Genomic DNA, 9,421 nt, shown 5'->3' with positions numbered 1-9,421 from the left:
TGGGGGTATGATACAGTATAACACTGGAGGCCTGGCAATAATATTTATTAACACTCCACCCACTCCAGTATCCTGGCCTGGAGAATTCACAAAGAGTTGGACACAAAGAGTTGGACACGACTGAGCGACTTTCACTTTCACTTTCAGATGCTTTCCACATACAGCTAAGATGACTTCCCTGGTGGCTCAGGTGGTGAAGAATCTGCCTACAATGCAGGAGACCTGGGTTCGATCCCTGGGTCGGGAAGATCCCCTGGAGAAGGGAAAGGCTACCCACTCCAGTATTCTGGCCTGGAGAATCCCATGGACAGAAGAGCCAGCAGGTTACAGTCCACGGGGTCGCAGAGTTGGACATAACTGAGCAACTAATAATGAGATTGAGAACTGGCGTTTTAGAGGGATTCATTCACCTGTCTTAACTTTCTTGTAAAAAGGACCAAAGTAGGTTGAATAACTGTTCTGTTTGCCTGGGACCAAGGGTGTTCCAGGGACATGTTACTTCCAGAGCTAAAACTTTCAAAGCTCTGGGCAAACTGAGATGTGTTGATTACTTTGGCCAAAGCCAGGTCCCACTGGTGGTAAAACCAAATGTCTCCAGGTATCAAGCCATCTAAATGCGTGAAGTTGCCTGTGACGGGCAGTAGGAGATGGTGTTTGAGAGCAAACAAATGAAGAGAGTGTGTCTGGCCGAGACCCTGCACATACTAAGCGATGCTGCACTATCAGACCAGACCCACTCGTTTTAAACTTCCAGCAGGCAACCTTCAGCTTCTACTCTGGAGCCATCAGAACCATCGTATATCTGCAGAAGAGTCTGGGGTGATCTCAGGTGGTCTTGGCCTGCAGCGGCTTGAAGCAGGGTTTTGGTTCCCAGCCAAACATTGAAGTCTAGGCCGCGGTGAGAGGGATGAATCCTAGCCACTAGACCACCAGGGACGGTGGCCAGTGACAAGGTCCTTGCCTGTCAACTGTGTAGAAATGAATTTCCACATAGAGAGGGAAAGTAGAGAAGAAAGAAGAGAGTGTTAGTTGCTCAGTCGTGTCCGACTCTTTGCAGTCCCATGGACTGCAGCCTGCCAGGCTCCTCTGTCCATGGGAATTCCCAGGCAAGAATACAGGAGTGGGTTGCCATTCCCTTCTTCAGAGTATCTTCTCAACCCAAGGATGGAACCCAGGTCTCCCAAATTGCAGGCAGATTCTTTACCATCTGAGCTACAGGGAAGTTTATTAGAAGGAAAAAAAGTATGTGTGGATAGACACACTGACAGGCTCAGAGAGAGTCACGCCCTTCTGGTAGTTTGAATCACTTATATGGGGCATCTCTTCTGGGTTTCCTTTGGCCAGTCATCTTGCTTTGCTTGGTTCTGAGTCTGTATTTGGTTTACTTCAGGGTTCTCCCCTGTGTGCACATGCATCTCTTAGCCAAGATAGATTCTAGCGAAGCTTATCAGTAGTTGACATCACTTACTGTGGGGTGGTGCCCCCTCCCTTTTTGACCTTGAAGGAGTCTTTCTGTGCGTGTGTAGTTGGGTAGTCGGGAAGGTGTCCTTGACTCTTTGAAGAAGGAATATGCAGTCTTTTATCTCTTATCTTGGCAGAACTGAGCTTCTCCTGAATCCTGCTATTTTGGAGCATCCATCCACAGGGGATAAAGTCCAGCTGCTCAGCCTGGGGCCCATCTATCTCCTGCCTCAGGTGGACCTGTAGTTCTCAAGCTTATATTGCACTTACCTGGTTGTTGGTGGTGGTGGGGGGCGGGGGGGCTTTAACAAAATCCTGATGCTCATACCCCACCCCAAAACAATAGATTTATAGTCTCTGTGGATGGGACCCAGGCCTTGGTATATTTTTGAATCTCCCCAGGTCACTGTAGTGTCTGGCTTGGGCTAAAGAGGGATGCAATGGGTGACTGAATGAAGGCAGAGTGGGACCTTTCTTCTTTACACCTGATGTGTCTCTAAAACATCCTTGGTGTCTGACTTATAAAATTTGAAGACCTTTTCTATTCTACCTTCTCTGGACAACCACTAATAAAAATCAATTCTGAGGCAACAAAGATGTCTTTCAGTAGGTGAATCAGCTGTGGTACATCCAGATGAAATATTTTTCCACACTAAAAGGAAATGAGCCATCAAGTCATGAAAAAGACTTGGAGGAAACTTGAGTTCAGTTCAGTCGCTCAGTCGTGTCCGACTCTGTGGCCCCATGAATCGCAGCACGCCAGGTCTCCCTGTCCATCACCAACTCCCGGAGTTTACCCAAACTCATGTCCATTGAGTTGGTGATGCCATCCAGCCATCTCATCCTCTGTCGTCCCCTTCTCCTCCTGCCCCCAATCCCTCCCAGCATCAGAGCCTTTTCCAATGAGTCAACTCTTCTCATGAGGTGGCCAAAGTACTGGAGTTTCAGCTTTAGCATCAGTCCTTCCAGTGAACACCCAGGACTGATCTCCTTGCAGTCCAAGGGACTCAAGAGTCTTCTCCAACACCACAGTTCAAAAGCATCAATTCTTTGGTGCTCAGCTTTCTTCACAGTCCAACTCTCACATCCATACATGACCACAGGAAAAACCATAGCCTTGACTAGATGGACCTTTGTTGGCAATGTAATGTCTCTGCTTTTTAATATGCTACCTAGGTTGGTCATAACTTTCCTTCCAAGGAGTAGGCATCTTTTAATTTCATGGCTGCAATCACCATCTGCAGTGATTTTGGAGCCCAAAAAAATAAAGTCTGACACTGTTTCCCCATCTATTTCCCATGAAATGGTGGGACCAGATGCCATGATCTTCGTTTACTGAATGTTGAGCTTTAAGCCAACTTTTTCACTCTCCATTTTCACTTTCATCAAGAGGCTTTTGAGTTCCTCTTCACTTTCTGCCATAAGGGTGGTGTCATCTGCATATCTGAGGTTATTGATATTTCTCCCGGCAATCTTGATTCCAGCTTGTGCTTCTTCCAGCCCAGCATTTCTCATGATATACTCTGCATAGAAGTTAAATAAGCAGGGTGACAATACACAGCCTTGATGTACTCCTTTTCCTATTTGGAACCAGTCTGTTGTTCCATGTCCAGTTCTAACTGTTGCTTCCTGACCTGCATATAGGTTTCTCAAGAGGCAGGTCAGGTGGTCTGATATTCCCATCTCTTTCAGAATTTTCCACAGTTTATTGTGATCCACACAGTCAAAGGCTTTGGCATAGTCAATAAAGCAGAAATGGATGTTTTTTGGGAACTCTCTTGCTTTTTTGATGATCCAGCAGATGTTGGTAATTCGATCTCTGGTTCCTCTGCCTTTTCTAAAACCAGTTTGACCATCTGGGAGGAAACTTAGGGGCATATTATTAATATAACATGGGAAAAGTCAATCAGAAAAGGCTATATACCGTATGATTCCAGCCATAGGACATTCTGGAAAAGGCAAAATATGGAGACAGTAAAAAGATCAGGTGTGGGGGAGGGGAGAGTGATGAACAGGTGGACCCCAGAGAAACTTCAGGGCAATGGACATACACTGTATGCTATCGAATGGTGGGCGCACAGCATTAGGCATTTGTCCAAATCCAAAGGATGTGCAACCCAAGAGTGAACCCTGATGTAGACTTTGGGTGATAATGATATGTTGGTGTAAGTTATGAAATGGAGTATTCCCTGCCATATAGTTAAACAAGGATGTCACAGCCATCCTTGATTCTGGTGCTCCAAACGTGAATTTTGAGCCCAGGAAGAACAATAGCTGCTATCTGGCGGCCATGGAGCTGCCACCACAAGCTGAGCCACTCCCTACGATGAACAAGGAACTAAGGATGTGAATAATCAAACCGCAGATGCTGGCCCCAGATAGCTGTTCAGTCCAGTTCAGTTGCTCAGTCATGTCTGACTCTTTGCGGCCCCATGAATCACAGCACGCCAGGCCTCCCTGTCCATCACCAACTCCCGGAGTTTACCCAAACTCACGTCCATCGAGTTGGTGATGCCATCCAACCATCTCATCCTCTGTCGTCCCCTTCTCCTCCTGCCTTCAATGTTTCCCGGCACCAGGGTCTTTTCAAATGAGTAGCTGAGATGCATATGAAAGGAATGATTTTAGTAAGCCCAGACCCTTGCATCTTCCCATGCATAGAAAAGTGCTAAATTCTTTGAAATATCTGGTTTTCCTTAATCAACAATAATCTTCTGATGTTCAGACTATCTGTCCCTTGCTGCAACTTCTGCATACCCTGCCTCCTCCCCCCACCTCCTTGGAACAGTTCTCTCAGAATCACTTGAGATGCTGCCTCCCAGGCCTGAAGTCCTGAAAATTCCCACCAAATAAAACATAACTCTCAATCTCTAGGTTGTGACAATTTTTGAAGTTGACGAAGTCCATCAATTGTAACAAATGTACCATCTGGTGAGGGATGCAGATGATGAGGGGGCAGTGGGTACATGGGAATCTCTCTATACCATTCAGTCAATTTTGTTGTGTTCTGAAAGAAAAAAGTATTTTAAAAAAATCAACACTGAACAAGTGCTTCCAATGTATTCACTCATCAGGAACCACTGAACCCCAGTGTCTGACCCAGCTGCATGCTGGGAGGTCAGGGTGTGCTGCAGGGGGAAAGGGGGATGGCTTCTGCTGTGTGACCCCAGGCTATGTGCTTTGTTTTCCTGTTTCTCAGTGATTTCCTCCACACTGAACATCAGCTTGAGGCACCTGGGTCTCAAGTCCTATGGCCATTGCAAGTGGGGCTGGGGACCGAAGGTCCCAGGCCCATAGGCCTTGCAGTGGTAGAGAGAGATTTTGCACAATGGTGGGAAGGCACAGGGCTTTCTGGCATGCGGACAATACCCTGTGCAGAAACGGGGAGGAAAAGTTCCTCTGAATCACTGAAGGAAGTTACTATGGTCAGTGGAGAGGGAGGAAACTGTGCGTGTGTGTGTATGGACATGTGGATAGGCATAATTATGTAACTGAGAGTGGGGGATGGAATCTGTGAGGGTGCATGTGTGCCAGGAGTGTGTGTATATGAATGTCTGTGTGAAAATATGAATGTGTATATATGAATTTGCACAATAATTTGGTGTTGAGAATTAGAATGTTTCCTGCCATGTCAATAAACATGGATGTCATAGTTGTCACAGTGGATTCAATGATTCCAGCCCTCTGATGTGAGTTTCTGAGTCCTAAGGGCACTCAGGAAGGGGAAGAATACCTGCGATCCACTCCCTACAGTGAGCCCCAAGGGAGCTCAGGAAGTGAGAAACACAGGATACTGGCCCAGGATAGCTAAGTGTGAAAGGAATGATCTCAGTGAGCCCAGACTCTTGCATCTTCCCATAGAAAATCTTCACATAGAAAAGCGCTAAATTCCTTAACTTGTGATGTCTGTTTTTCTTAACTAACAATAATCTTTTGATGTTCAAACTACCTGCCCTTTGTTACAAAACTTCTACATAACCTGGCTCCTCCCCTTGCCTCTCTCAGGGTTACTTGACATACTGTCTCCCTGGCTTGAAGTTCTAAAAATTCCCACCAGATAAAACATAACTCTCTCAACTTATAGGCTGTGATCATTTTTCAAGTCGACAGTCTATATGATGATGTAATTGTGTGCATGTACATGAATTGTGGATGTGTGTGGTGGATACATGTTTGATGTGTGACTATGTATGCACCTCCATATTTGTGTGAGTGGGCATGTATGAGGTTGTCTTATGAGCTGGGTGTTGGTGGGCAAGTTACTTAACCTATCTGTGCTTCAGTTTCCCTATGTCTGAAATGAAGATAAGTAATTACTGTGGTGGGTAGAAGGTGGCCACGAACTCTTTACCACCCCTGCCATTGACACGTAGAGTCCACGTCACTTCTCTTGAACTGGGCTGGACCTATGGTTTGTTCTGACCTATGGAATCAGGGCCATACCAGGCCTGCAGTTCTGCATTTGCACACACGGAACTCTTCCTCTCAGAGTCCAGTAGCCTAATCATGAGAAGCTAGAGCCAAACAGTGACGCCACACAGAAGGAAACTGAGGCACGCCCGTCCAGTGGATGGGCCTGGATGGCCCTGTGGTCCCAATTGACGTTACAAGCAGCTGAACTGAACCTGAGAAGTGAGGCAGCAGTGAGCAATGGCACGAAGCAAGATCTTAATTCCCTGCCCAGGAATTGCACCTGGGTAGCCTGGATGGAAACCAGGAATCCTAGCCTCCAGACCAGCAAGGGCTAGAGGCTTTAGAAGCTAATTTTCCCTGGATCTTTGCCCCTGTGAAAAATGCATCTATCACAGAGGCAGAAACTGTAAATGCAGGTACAAAGTTTATTATTAGACACAGTACAACAAGTGGGAGAGCACACAGAGAAACAGTTTAGTTGAGATAAGAAGCAAGGCAGGGATGCACACCCATTGAGAAAAGATGTAGCTGTCCCTCCTAGTGAGGAGGAGCGCAGTAAAGCGCGGTTAAGTCATTTATATAGGTCAGTCCTTCCCAGTCTTTGTCTCCTTTCGGGCCAATTATCTGGTTTCTTTTTCCACACCTGACCTACCCTAGGGCCCTCTCCTAGGATGCGCACACACCTCTCAGCCAAGATGGATCTCGAAGTGAAGGCTTCTGGGAGGAGCAAGACTCATTATGGCCTGGGGTTATCCCCTGACTTGACTCTGAGAAGCCTTTCTGCGCCTGTGTAGTGTCTCCCTTATCCTTTACTCAGACAGGGTTTTTGCCTCTCTTTGTCCTTGCCATGATTATTCTCTTGAGATGTTCTTAAGAGACAAAGACTGGCTATTTACCCTGTTTCTGTTGTTACTTCCAACAGGGGGCTGGTTGTGAATTCCTCAACTGGAGTCCACCTATCTCTTGCTTCAGGAAATGCAAAGAGTAGGCTGACTGATTGTAAAGGTCCGACCTGGAGCCCAGTCTATCTCCTACCTCAGAAGGATCCTGCGGGGCCCTCGTGGGTACAACTCTTTCCACTTCTTGTTTGTAGAAAAAGCTTTAAGTCTCTTAGGCTTTCCCTGGGTTCCAAAGAGCGAACTGGAACAGTTAATGATCAGAGAAGGGAGGACAATATGTCCTCCTGAAGAGGTGTAGATAACATTCTGATGCATATCTTCGACTTGTTCTACAGAAAATAAGATACCTCTCACCAGCCTGAAGGAGGATGGTGACTGCATGCTGACCACAAGCATGCAGACCCCAGACTGGTTGGAGCCAGAAGGTCCTAAAACACTTCCCTGTTACCTCACTACTAATCAATCAGAAGAAAGTCCATCATGTACCCTGCAACCTTCACTCCTAATACTGTCTTTAAAAACCCTCATCTGAAAGCTGTTGAGGAGCTTTCGCCTTTGAGCACAAACTACCCATTCTCTTCTCTTGATGTCTTGCAATAAACATTGCACTTTCCTTCACTACAGCCTGGTGCGGCTTTGCTGTGCTGTGGACCCGGGTTCAGTTCCGTAACAGAACTGCCAGCAGCGCTCAGTTAACAACAGACTCCTGAGAGATAATAATGATAGTGGCTATTTTTAAACCACTTAGTTTTAGGGTGGTTAGTTATGCAGCATTAGATAAATTTACTTCATAGAGTTTTCAAACACTTAGAACATGGGATCAGCAAACTTCTCCTGTGAAGGGCCAGGGAGTAAATATTTTAGATTTAGGGGCCATATAGTCACTGTCAAAACTACTCAGCACTGCTGCTGTGGTGCAAAAGCAACCAAGACAGTGACCAGGGTGGCTGTGTTCTGATAAAACTTTATTCATACAAACAAGCTGGATTTGGCCCTCGGGGCAAATGTTGGCCCAGACCCAGAAAACTGCCTAGACACAGTATATGACATAAAAGTGTCAGCTATGAGTACATGTGTGTAAGGTCAAGTGTGCATGTCTGTGGTACATGTGAAGCATAATATGAAAGTATATGATATAAAGGTATAGTTTGTATGTCTGTGTAGCTATGTGTCTTCATGGAATCTATTTAGTCCTGTAAAAACACATCAACAAGCTGTAACAGCCGATGTTTCAATGACTGCTCCCCACCCCTCCTTCCTGCTTCTATTATGAGGAGAAAGGGGAGCATGGGAGAAAATCAAGAGAACAGAGAGAGCTGGCCGGTCCCATCATTTGCATCTGGGCTGAGTTTGGAGGGCAGCCATCGCGGCTGGGCTACTGTAGGGCGGAGTCCAGGGCTTCCTGTTGGCGGAAAGGAAAATGAAGTCAGTCCCCTGGGGGCGGGGCGGGGCGGCGGGGGAGGTGCGGTAAAAATGAAAAAGGAACTCTAGAGCTTTAAGGAGGGGCTTGAGGGTGGTTGTGGGGAGAAAGCTATCCCTCTCCTGCAGCGAATGGCTTTTCCAGGCAACTTGTAAACATCTGCCTGCTGGTTTCATTTTGATCCCCCACTGTGGGACTCCAGAGGGGCTACTTCCTGCATGACTAACCTTGGCTCAGTTTGTCGGTGGCCAGAAATGCATCAAGTGTTAGCTGGGGAGCCAGCGGATGTGGGTTCAAATCCGCGTCTGCATTTACTTACTAAGTGGCATGGGGCGTTCAGCCTTCCTTACCCGTATAACGAGGATGCTATTAGCATCACCTCCTAGGACTGTTGCAGGGATCAAATGAGGATTCTGTGCATCTAGCCTTTGACAAGGAGCTTCCCACACAGTAAATGCTCTATAAGGTGACACTCTGAGACAAGACCCCATGGGTTCCGGTGCTGGGCTCCAAGATTTGCAGTTTGTCTTCCCTAATTCCCACCAGGGCTGCCTTAAACTCCTGATTTACGGAGTCATAGAAACCTGTTTCTTTCCTTCAAAATTGCCACCTCTATTAGTTATACAGCACTCACTGGCAGGCTTATTTGATAAGTGTCTGTCTCCTCCAGCAGACTGAAAGCTGCAGCCAGATGAGACGGTGTCTGCTTTGCTAGCCACTCTGTCTCGAGGGCCAGTACAGGGCCTGACACCCGGTTGGCACTCGATAATCAGTTACTGAATGAGTGAACAGAGATGCAAAACGTCACAATTTGGATTATCTGGGGCCTGTGAAGAAGGCTGAGCGCCGAGGAACTGATGCTTTTGAACTGTGCTGTTGGAGAAGACTCTTAAGAGTCCCTTGGACTGCAAGGAGATCCAACCAGTCCATCCTAAAGGAGATCGGTCCTGGATGTTGATTGGAAGGACTGATGCTAAAGCTGAAACTCCAATACTTTGGCCACCTCATGCGAAGAGTTGACTCATTGGAAAAGTCCCTGATGCTGGGAGGGATTGGGGCAGGAGGAGAAGGGGGCGACCGAGGATGAGATGGCTGGATGGCATCACCAACTCGATGGACGTGAGTCTGAGTAAACTCCGGGAGTTGGTGATGGACAGGGAGGCCTGCTGTGCTGCGATTCATGGGGTCGCAAAGAGTCGGACACGACTGAGCGACTGAACTGAACTGA

Source organism: Budorcas taxicolor, chromosome 2 (genome assembly GCF_023091745.1).
Source record: "Budorcas taxicolor isolate Tak-1 chromosome 2, Takin1.1, whole genome shotgun sequence".
NCBI classification, from domain to species: domain Eukaryota; kingdom Metazoa; phylum Chordata; class Mammalia; order Artiodactyla; family Bovidae; genus Budorcas; species Budorcas taxicolor.
Note: the sequence above shows the minus strand (reverse complement) of the source record.